This window comes from Talpa occidentalis, unplaced genomic scaffold (genome assembly GCF_014898055.3).
Source record: "Talpa occidentalis isolate TD23 unplaced genomic scaffold, MPIMG_talOcc4v2.1 talOcc4.5, whole genome shotgun sequence".
In the NCBI taxonomy this organism is placed as follows: Eukaryota; Metazoa; Chordata; class Mammalia; order Eulipotyphla; family Talpidae; genus Talpa; species Talpa occidentalis.
The window spans coordinates 100,572,268-100,583,920 of NW_023604861.1; positions in this window are offsets into that span (position 1 = coordinate 100,572,268).

Genomic DNA, 11,653 nt, shown 5'->3' on the forward strand with positions numbered 1-11,653 from the left:
TCCATATTTACGTTTTCTAGATTCCTGTTATGAGTGAGACCATCCGGTATTTTTCTTTTTCTTTCTGGCTTGCCTAACCACTATGGAAAGCTGTGTGGAGATTCCTCAGCCTACCAAAGATAGAGCTTCCATATGATCCAGCAATTTCATGCCTAGGTATTTACCCAAAGGACACAGAAACATTAATTCCAAAGAGCACCTGCACCCCTATGTTTACAGCAGCACAATTTACAATAGTTAAGCTATTGGAAACATTTGGAAACAACCCAAATGCCCAAAAATAGATAACTGGATCAAGAAGACGTGGTACATATACACAGTGGAATATTACTCAGCATTCAAAAAAGATAAACACATGCAATTTGCAGCAACATGGATGGAGCTGGAAGGATCATGGAAGCAAATATTCTTAATTGTGCACCCAACAGGGTGTGCAAAATATTGGTCTCAAGACGTTAGAGAAGATGATATTTGACCCAAGATTATTGGTATACTCTTTAACCATGAGTATACCCAAGCCCAACTATCATGTCTTTGCTTCACAGAAATTTGACTCTTTTAATATTTGGAGCAAATATACCTGGTTTGAAAGTCTTGTTTCTTTGTGCTGGGCTCATGAATCAAAAAACCTAGAACAGCTACTCAGAGTGAGGGAAAACAATTATTTTTATAGAGGTTAAGAATGTGGAGAGTAGGAATTATCTACACATCCATGCATTCATTCAACGATAGCTCACCACAGTCCTTCATATTGGTTTTGGAGATCAGGACAGTTCATGGGTTTTTCCAAAGTCTGGAAGGACCCTGGATTATCATTCTTTTTTTTTTTTTTTTTTAAAGATTTATTTATTTATTTATACAAGCACTGGGCACAGTCAGAAGTGCGGGAGGGTGAGAGAATTCACCAGAGCAGAGCGGGGAGCAGAGCAGGCAGAGTGACGAAGTACACTGCTGAGGAGAGCAGCAGGAGAGGTCTGCACACCATGTGGGACTCTCTCCAGGCAGCTGGGGAGTGAACCGGCGCTGCAGAGGCTGCGGGCAGCTTCGCAACCCAGCGCTCAACCACTGCGCCACCAGGGAGGCCCTGGATTATCATTCTTAATGTGGAATTCCACATCTGTGAGTTCCTATTTCTGGGAATCCTCTTCCTGCTCATAGCCCTCCCTGCATCTTATCTTTTTTCAGGCTCCAACTGTATGTCTTTACCTCTTCTGCTTTTCAATGTTGACCTCAAATGCAGAAATCACAGCAGTTACTTAAAAATTCTCAGGCCAAACATAAACATTGTCAGAATGAGTTTCTCCTGGAAAGACAGATATTGTCAGTCCAGCAGAATAAGATTGGTGTGCAATGATTCAGACTGTGCTTCCTGTCATACTGTCAGAATAGTATGATCTGATGGGAGGGATTCCTTTGAAGTGGGACACAGATTTTCTGACCTCTGACATTCATTTTAGCATTGCACAAGGGTTCCATCCCCACAACGTTAATTAATTCCTATGGGTTGAATGAGACAGTTCTACAGACTTTAGTCAAATGTTAATATATTCCTCCCTTCCTTTCTCCTCTCCCTGCTCTATGGGAATCAGGTGTGCATAATGTTGGCTGGTCTTCCCTTCTGTTATCCTGGCTAGTAGTGAAGAAGGTTGGAATCACAAAGAGGAAAGTGGGACTAGAATTGAAGATCTCTACAGTCTTCATATTTCTTGTCCAATTTGAGGTTGAGTTATATAGCTATAAAGGAGGGAGGAGAATGAGTAGAACCCAGTAACTGCATTACTTAGTGCTTCTTCATTGTTATGGAACCATTTGCAAGCCCTGAGTTCTATGTCTCACATGTTGTAAAGGTAAATACAGTAAATGGCAGGTGTGTGTGTGTGTATTGGTGTATTACACGAAACATCCAGCACAGCAAGGGATCATATAGTTCAACTGGTCAACCTTCCAAAAGTAAAGGCCACAGCCCAGAAAAGTTAATGTCTTTTTTTAAGCACACAAGTAGTATGCTTTCTAGCTCTATCCCCTGGATGTCAAATTCCTTTTTTTTATTGCCTAGAAGAACTAGGGTGTAAGCCAGAGGTGCAGGTGTGAGAGGATTTAGCAGAAACAGAGTGGGGAGCAGAACAGGCAGATTTACTGAAATACACTGAGGGGAGCAGTGGGCAAGGCAGGAGGGGTCTACTGTGCTATGTGTGGGTAAGCTTCTTGGCCGGGGATCAAACTCAGGCCATAGCAGTTATAGTACTGAGAGTAAACCCACAGGCTACCAGGGAGGCCATGGATGTCAAATTCTTTGTCCAGAATTCTTGGTGTCTTCTAAACCCTTGGAGTGAATAAATCAAAAATACTGAAAACTCTTTGCATCTTGTATGTGTTCTTTGGCATGTGTATTGGTCATTGCTGAACTCCAGGTATAAAACTATCATTTTCACACCCAAACAAATCAGAGTAAAACAAAATAACCCATTCAAGATGATTTACAAATTGAAGGCAGCTAGTAGCAATATCTTGTGTTTCTGTAGAGCTTTTTATCTGCAGAGTACTTCCCAGACAAAACTAATGAATTCTCTTACTCCCCTTAGGAATATAGACACACACGTCCCCACATGCATCTACAATTTACATGAAATGAAGAAAAAGACATTCCAAAGTGGCATTACACTAAATCATAATTACAACCCTAAGCTCAAGATAAACATATTGAACTCTCCCAGGAAGGCAGTGATGCTCACCCACTGGGAGTTTCCACTTCATTTCTAGCACAGACTGAATGGGGAGTGCAGAACAAGAGCTCACACAGTCTATCATCTCTGGGATTAAGGTCCTGTTTCACAGGCAAATGACTTCAGGAAAATGACCTGGTGGGGTACAAGACCTAGAGAATTACTTGGTTTGACTGAGGGCATTCCTTCTCTGCTGTGTCTGTCCCTTTCTCTTCACTTCTGGCCTCTCTGGTACTCCCTGGCACCCCCAGCTCTCCACTGTCTCCTCCTGCTAAGGAAGTATGATAATATTTGTGGGTGTATCAAACACTTGCTATGTAAAGCCTGGCAGGAATATGGTCATTTTACAAAGAGGGGCATGGAGCCAGATTTCCAGGCATTTTTTGTCCCTAAGGAAGGTAGAGCAGTCTTCCCACAGCTTTGTGAATTCCATCATCTAGCCTTTGCCCACTTCTTTTTCCCCGTGGTGCTGGCCTTGCATTCTGTGGCAAGGCTTATGTGTCCATCTCCACATTCCATATCCTGGACACTTTCCATGGGTCTTGCCTTACTTACCTCACTTACTTACAAGCTTTGAGATGACATCAGCCACCAACTGAGATGTCTCCAAGTGCTGCATGTAGAATGTCTGGGGCTAAATCTTGCTCCGCTAGGGGCACAGTTGATTGTAGACGTGCCCTCTGCATCAACAGGCTCAATCAGAATCATTCTTGTGGCGAGGACTGAACTCCTTTACTTTCTCCATACCCTTCAACCTTTCCCTTCCTCTGAAGGCCCCATGGCTTTCGCCTGCAAGTGTCCCACACAGGCTGTGGCCTCTGAACTGCCTTGAGTCAGAAGCCACCTTTCAGTGTCCAAGCTGCTCCCAGTCAAGTCCCTTTGTTGATGATCCAGTTCACTGCTAAGCAATAATAACTTATTTCTCCATTGTTCATGGGCGGGTCCCTTATTTAGACCTAGGGTGAGTGTGCTGTGCTGACCAGCAGTGGGTCTCAACTGCCTGACCTGGCTTGTGACAGAGCTATTTCAAGGCCAGAGTAGAAATGGTTTCCATATAGTCAGCGAGAGAGAAGACATTTCTGCCGCCAGGGAGAATTTTTAAGGCCAAATTAGGGGTGGATGCCTAGAAGTCACCACACATTAGACTTATGAGTGTGGCATAGGCAACAAAGGCCAAAATAGGCAGCAGAGAGGTGAAACCTCCTAAGCGCCCCCTGGATAGACTGACCTGAAGTGGTATAAAGCAGCAACAGGAATGAACAGCAAAATGGCTCCTCAAAGGACTGAATAGTGACTGAACTTAGAAAGGCCAGGATAAGTAGACCTGGTTGACCAGTAGGGGGCAGCCAGTGGGTTGCAGTCCCAGAGAGACTCTTCATAACGTGGAGTCCAGAAGTCCAAGGCAGTCTCAGAAAGCAAGTTAGAAGGAATAAGAAGGAACAAAGACTACCAACACATCAAACATCCATTAGGAAACAGCGTTAAAGCATGACTCCTGTATGGAAATTCTCCTGCCACTTTTATACACCAGGATTTGGTTTCATTAAAGGAAAAAGGTTTCAAGATAGTCAGAGATTTAATGATAACAACAATACATATCTGCTCTATAAGACAAAGAGTGCCTTAATAGGTCCAGGCATTTGAGGCATCTCTGAAGGATGGAAGAAGCTTAGGATCATGATGAAGAAGGAAATTGCAGGCCAGAAGGTGTACAGAACTACTGCACTGTTCCAGGGCTATTCCAAAATATGATGAGCATATCACAAGATGTTAGGAGGATCCCTTGATGGGAAATTACTTGGGATCCCAGATAGGATCAGCCACCTTTCCACTCCCAGGCCGACAAATTGGCAACAGAGGTGCCAGTCCCCAAGTATGGAGCAGAAGTTTCAGATGGTTATGATAGAAAGGCCAGGTGGGGCTCTGACGACACAGAGGAGGGCTATGGTGCTCTCTCCATGCACAGAATAGAGGCAGTAAGTAGAAAGCGCTTGATAGAAAGGCTGAAGATGCAAATGTGAAGTTCAGCAGAGCCAATTACCTCAAAACACTAAAAAAACCTCCCAAAACAAAACCATAAATAGTACCAACTTCAACAAATGGAAAGGCTTATATCCAAAGAAGTAGAATAAAAGGAGCAATAGAACAAGATCTTGGCACCTATGTAACCAGAATCCTCAGAAAGAAATAATGTGACATTGCATCCATAAAAAGGAATGTTTTAGAGATCATGGAAAAAATTTCGATGATTGAAATAAAATTCTCTGTAAATGGACAGAAACATTGGAGCTGTTTAGAGTAAGCTGAAAGGCTGAGCCAAGGAATTCTCTTAGAATAGCAAAATGGATAAGGAGAGAGAGGGAAAAAAAATGGTTAAGAGAATTGGAAGATAAACCCAAATGGCCCCAACATTCATCTAACAGGTCCTGAGAGGATAAGAACAGAGAGAGAGAAGAGAGGGCACACTGGCAGAAGACAGAGAGTCAGATGGCAGATGGCCCCAGAGTGAAGTGCTGGGGGGAAGATGAGCAGGATCAGGATAAACAAAAGACCCTTATTGTGCAACATCAAAGTCAAGGAGAAACCTGAGATGCTTCTGAGAGTGGGGTCATGGGAAAAGGAGAATCTCTATTCCTCTACTAACACCACCAATGAGGAAAAAACTGGAGCAATATCTGCAGACTTCTGAGGAAAATCTTCAGCATCTCTATAGCACTCCATAACAGCTGTGGCTGTGACACAAGTGTGAAGGCCCAAAGCGAGATATTTTGAGACACACAAAGATTAATAATTTTTACATCTCAGCTCTGAAAAGAAGAATTAACTCAAGAGCAAGTCTGATAGACGAGGTCATAAGCCAACAAGGAAGCCTTATTCTTAAGTCTAATTAACTTTTGACTACCTTGAACATTGAGATTGAATTCACATAGCATAAAATTTATCCCTTTAAAGTACAAAGTCAGGGCTTCTGTGATGGCGCTAGGGGTGAAGACACAACCTATGAAGCAACCCGCAGCCACTAAAGCATGAATTCGATCTCCAGCCAGGGAGCAACCCACATGGCGTAGCAGATCTCTCCTGACTCGCCCACGGATTCCCTCAGCAATGTATTTCAGTCAGGTTGCCTGTTCTGTTCCCCGCTCTGTCTCTGGTGGATCCTCTCACCCACGTGTCTGGCCTGTACCCCAGTTCTTGTATGCACAAATAAATAAATCTTTAAAAAAGTATAAAGTCAGAGGATTTCAGTATATTTATAATGTTGTGTTGCCTCACAACTATCTAGTTCCAGAACATTTTCATCACTCCAAAAATAAATCCTGTGCCCATTGGTGGTCCCTTTCCATTTTCTGCCTCCTGCCCCCTACCAGTCTTGGGAACCACCAATCTATTTTATGTGTCTGGTTTTGCTTATAAATGGTGTGGCCTCTGTGGAAAGCAGTTCAGCAGTTCCACAAAAGCTATACATGGTGTTATCATGTGATTGAGCAATTTAATCCTAGGTGTATATGCAAGAGAATTGAAAACATATATTTGTACACAAATATTCACAGAAGCATTATGCATAATAGCTAAAATGTAGATACAACTCAAATAATTATCAAAACATGACTAGGTAAGCAAAATGAAAGTACCCACAAATGTAATTCAAAAACAATACTAAGTGAAAGAAGCCAAATACAAAAACCAGCTAGTGTATGATTCCTTTTATTAAATTTTTAATATTTTTTAACATTATTAAGTTATGATTTCTGCCCTCAGGTGTAGTCTCCATAATATCCCACCATCACCTCACCTATGAACCATCACCATAGTTCCTTGTGCTCTTCCCATCCGTTTTGATCCCTTTTCCTCTCCCTCCCGTACTTCAGGCCTCAGATCTGTAGTTGCCTCCAAGTTTTGTCCTTTTTTTTTGACCCTATGTTCAGTTTCCCTATATTCTGCTGTAAGTGATATCATTTGATGTTTTTCTTTTTCCTTCTGACTTATTTCACTGGGCATAATCCCTTCCAGCTCCATCCATGTTGCTGTGCATGGCATGAGTTTATTTTGTTGATTACGGTAGTATTCCATTGTATATATACTACATCTTCTTCATCCAGTCATCCTACCACAGATTGTTTTATTTCCTTTCCATTCTAAAGTGATCAAAGGATTTTCTGCCAAGAAGATGCATAGACTGATGCTCCCTTCTTTCAAATGCTGTTGTCCATTTTAGTACTTTGGGTAGATTCATTTTTTTGTAGAGGTAAAGATAGTTTATGAATAGTTGGTTATATTTAAAATAAAATAATGTAGGGCCTTCTGGAGGCCTAAGGGTTAAGTCTCAGTGCTACTACCACAATGGCCTGAGTTCAATCCCCAGTCAGAGAGCTAACCCACATGGTGCAGAAGGCCTCTCCTGTCTCTGCCCGCTGCTCCCCCAGCAGCATATTCCAGTAGATCTGCTTGTTCTACTCCCCACTCTGTCTCTGGTGGATCCTCTCATCCCCTGCACCTCTGACCTACACCTAGTTCTACGCAAAGTAAATAAAAATCTTAAAAAAAAATAAATAAATAAAAGTAGGGCCTCCCTGGTGGCGCAGGCGGTTGAGCGCTGCACTGTGAAGCTGTCCAAAGCCTCTGCAGCGTGGGTTCCATTCCGGCCGGCTGGCGAGAATCCCACATGGCGTGGCAGACCTCTGCTGTCGCTCCTGCTGCTCCCCTCAGCAGTGTATTTCGTCAGCCTGCCTGTTCTGTTCCCCGCTCTGTCTTTGGTGAATCCTCTCACCCTCCTGTGCATCTTGCCTGTACCCTTGTTCTTGTACAAATAAATAAATCTTAAAAAAAAAAGTAAAATATGACAAAGGACAACATTTTACTCAGAAGTTCTAGGATGAGGCGGTATGTTTTTGACACAGTGATGTTGATTTCAAGGTTTATTGAGACATTAAAAAAGTAATTTCATTGATGCATTAATATTTACCTTTAAATATAAAAGTATTTTTCTTTCAAATCCTTAAGGCTCATTCTGTTACAGTAAGATGTTTCCTCATTCCAGAAATTGTGCTATGTGAGTTTCATATGAACTAGAGAATCAGCAAAATCTCCAAATAGTAAACGGTCAATGATTCTAACATCTTTGTCCATGTAATTTAAACTCAGAAAAAAAAACAAGATTCTCTAAACAAATCTTTAGTATTAGATGTAATCTCCATTCCTTTCTAGTATCTTTCCAAAACAATTCGCTATTGAATTATTCATGATTTGAAATAGTTTTGTTTATTTTCAATGTGATAAATACAGCTGTGTGGGAGCAACTTTTATTCTCATATGAGAGGGAGGCAGAGAAAGGGGAGTGCACATTTGAACTTCCTTTTGCAGATGTGGGCAACCACCCAAGCGAAGCACTTTCAGTTCCAAGCATGAAGACATCTCAGGAAGAGCCTGGGAGATGAGACCCCCGTGGGAGTAAGGAATTTGGGTGCTTAGTGGGGATCTACTGAAATTTCCTGGGAAAAAGTAGTCACAAATCCAGGAGAAAAGTTGGGAAGGTGATCCTCAGTAGAGCCACTGGTCTTTTTAATTGCTTCTGTTAGATATTTATCACATACTTAAAGATACAGATAGGCGCACATGATTGTCGCAGTAATAGTGTTGGTAATATGATGCTTAATAGACCAGTAAGCCTACTGGATTAAAATAGTGACTATCTACAGAGATTCTGGACTTTCTCCATAACTATATCCAAGAAGCCTATAAGGAATATCACATAGCAAAAATGAACTTCAGCTCTTTTAATATTGATGGACTAGACAGGAATGAAAAGGGTCAGTACCTTTTAAAGATAGCACTTTAATCAATACTGCAATACATACATTTTTACAGCATAAAGAATTATCCTATTTAAAATTCTCTTCAATTCTTGAAACAATCCTCAACCAATTCCTGTAAGAAGAGGTGAAGGTCCAGCAATTTGGTTTTATGGCTGTTAAAACTGGATCACCGGAAAAATCTCATGGGAAGATAAGCAGGTTCCCAATACTGAGATGCAGAATTTGAAATGCTGTTTCAGAATATTGAACCTGAGTTGCCAGCTCCATGAAAAAGTGTCCAAGAATAGTGTAAGAAAAATGGTGGAACTAAAAATTCCAGCTCTGATGGTGACTTGAAACTTGATTTCAAAGAAACTTAGAAGCTCCTTAGCGTTCTGTCCAAGGAAAGGTGAAACCCAAGGGTCTAGGTAGCGTTGCCATATCTCCTCATGCTAGGTGATCTTGTGTAGCCACTCCAGATTATTTTTTTACCTGAATACCCAAAAGTCACATGGGATAAGATGTTATGTTCCTGTGGAAAGGACTTTAGTATTGACTTGGGCATTAACCAGGCTGGGTCTTTCAGGACCTTCATTCAGCCTTCATTCTTTTATATTGGAGAAAGTTTAGAAAAGGAATTCCAGGTGACAAGGCAAAGAAGGGGCTTCTTTAGAATATTTCATGGTTATTTTGGCTAAACTCAAAGCACTGATTCGGGGATACAAAGCCCCTGTGTCTAAATAACATAAATATCAGGTAAAAGTTACAAACTTCAATCCATCATTTAGGGCCTTGAAGTCAATGGTATGAATCATTTCACTCATTGGTCAGATTTCCAGCATTCCGGCAATGAGTGCTAGAAAAATCAGTCTCTAGCTGGGCATCACAAAAATCACAAAGTTCTTATGTTGATTTTTCTCTCTTTGGGTATACTAGTAAAGTTGAACCTACAATTATGATAACATGTTGTGGCAACTACCTAACCCACTGAGAACAAATCCATCTGTTTTCTCAAGAGAGGTTTCCTCTTTCCTGGAGCTCATGGCACACCCAAGTCCCTTATGACAGATTTTCTTTCTCAGGGACAAATGTCCCAGAGCAGCTGTCCACCTGCTGGCTCCAAACAAAAAATTTATCATCAGAGGTACAAGATTCACAGCAAGAGACTCAACCTCCCAACATTCAAAGAAATCGACTACAGTGCAAGAAATGAGACTGCTGTTCTAACGGGATGTTTGAAGCATGGTGTTCAATGCAAATTCTTTTTCTCACTGGAAACTTGGACCTGTGTTCCTTCTTCCCCTTTCCATCTGGATACCCCTGGCATTTTTTTTTTTAAAAGATTTATTTATTTATTTATACAAGCACTGGGTACAGTCAGAAGCGCGAGAGGGTGAGAGAATTCACCAGAGCCAGAGCGGGGAGCAGAGCAGGCAGAAGGACCGAAGTACACTGCTGAGGGGAGCAGCGGGCGGCAGGAGAGGTCTGCGCGCCATGTGGGACCCTCCTCTGGTGGCCGGGGAGCAGCCGGGGATCGAACCAGTGCTGCAGAGGCTGGGGGCAGCTTCACAACCCAGCGCTCAACTGCTGCGCCACCGGGGAGGCCTATCCCTGGCATTTTTAAGGCCAGGACTGGAGGAGAAAGAGAAGAGTGGGATTGTAACTGCATGGTACTGGGCTGTCCTGATGCTCCTGGCAAGGACAGACACCACTCCCCACTCCTTGAATGGTTTTTTAGAGCTCTACTTACAGGAAGGATGGAGTCAAAGTGTTAAAGCTAAGGCTGAGGTGCTCATTCTTTGTCACCTTTCTGTTCTCTGGAGGGGCCCATGGCTATGAGGCTGTCATTTTCTTGGTTCTCTGGAACCTAGTCAAGGCTGGGACAAAGTACCATCTTCCATATGGTATATTTCTGCTGCATCTGTACTGATAGTAACACTTAAGTCCTGCTAAGCATGACCATGTTTGGGGGGGGGGGGAGCGGCGGTGTGTGTGGATCTCAAAATGTTTGCCCAAATCTGTTGATACTCCCCCTTTCTCAGTGAGGTAGTCAGTGTTTTGAGTTACACTTTGTGTAAAGGAAACTGAGGCAAGAGTACCTTATTTAAGAGTCAAGTGCTGCAGATGAAGGAGGAGAGTATCTGGGCACCCCAGTTATTTTCCTGATTTCTCATCTCCAATATAAATGGGTTCAAATGTTGAACCCATAAATGGGTTCAAATGTTCTTTGCTTGCTTAAATCCCCATACTGTCTCTAACAACTGTTCTAAAAAGTCAAAAGACTAAATCTGACTTACAGAATTTAGAAGAACCGCAATGAGCAACAACCAAAAAAGTCAATCCAGCTCACAGAGGAATTTTGGGTTGTGTTGGTATCCCTGGGAACTTCAGGGGATTCATAATCTGTTTGCAAATTACTCAAAGGAAAGTTTTAATATTGCTATTTCATTACACAGCTAGGCATCAGAGTCATCTGGTGATGCTACAAAAATATCTATTACTAAAGATTAATGTGTTACATACTTAGAATTATTGATATTTCAAATTACCAGCCATACTTCATGGTCATGCATGCTGTAGGATGAAACCTAACAGAGGAGAAGCCAAGAATGTTCCTTAGAAAGTCAGATACCTTTGGTGACTGTGGGTAAAACATGCTTTAGTCAAGTAATGCACATTCCTCAGTGTTAAGTATTTTCTTTTTTGCTCTTGAACATCTAGAAATAAAGAGATCATAAGTACTGGGAAAAAATGAGTTTTGTTTTATGAAAAACTGAAAAAGAGTTGAAGAACAATATGAAAACTAGAATATTGTAATTATTTTTATAACCAAATAGCATTGCTTGCAAATTCTAAACACTGATGCACCATTACATCATATGTGGAGATAAATATTTTAGGGTGCCCTTTTCCCATGTTAAAGAGGAGTAAAAATCAAGTTCTTGATTCAACTTTTCAGGCCTCATTATTACTGCCTGATATGTAAAGAACAAATGCTGATCCTTGCGCTGACTTGCAATTAGTACCTTAAAATCATTCCTCAGATCAATCTGTTTAAAATTGGCTATAAGAGGTAGATTTACAAAGCAATGCATAGGGATTTAGTCCCCCGGATACCCATTACTGTAAGAACTGTGA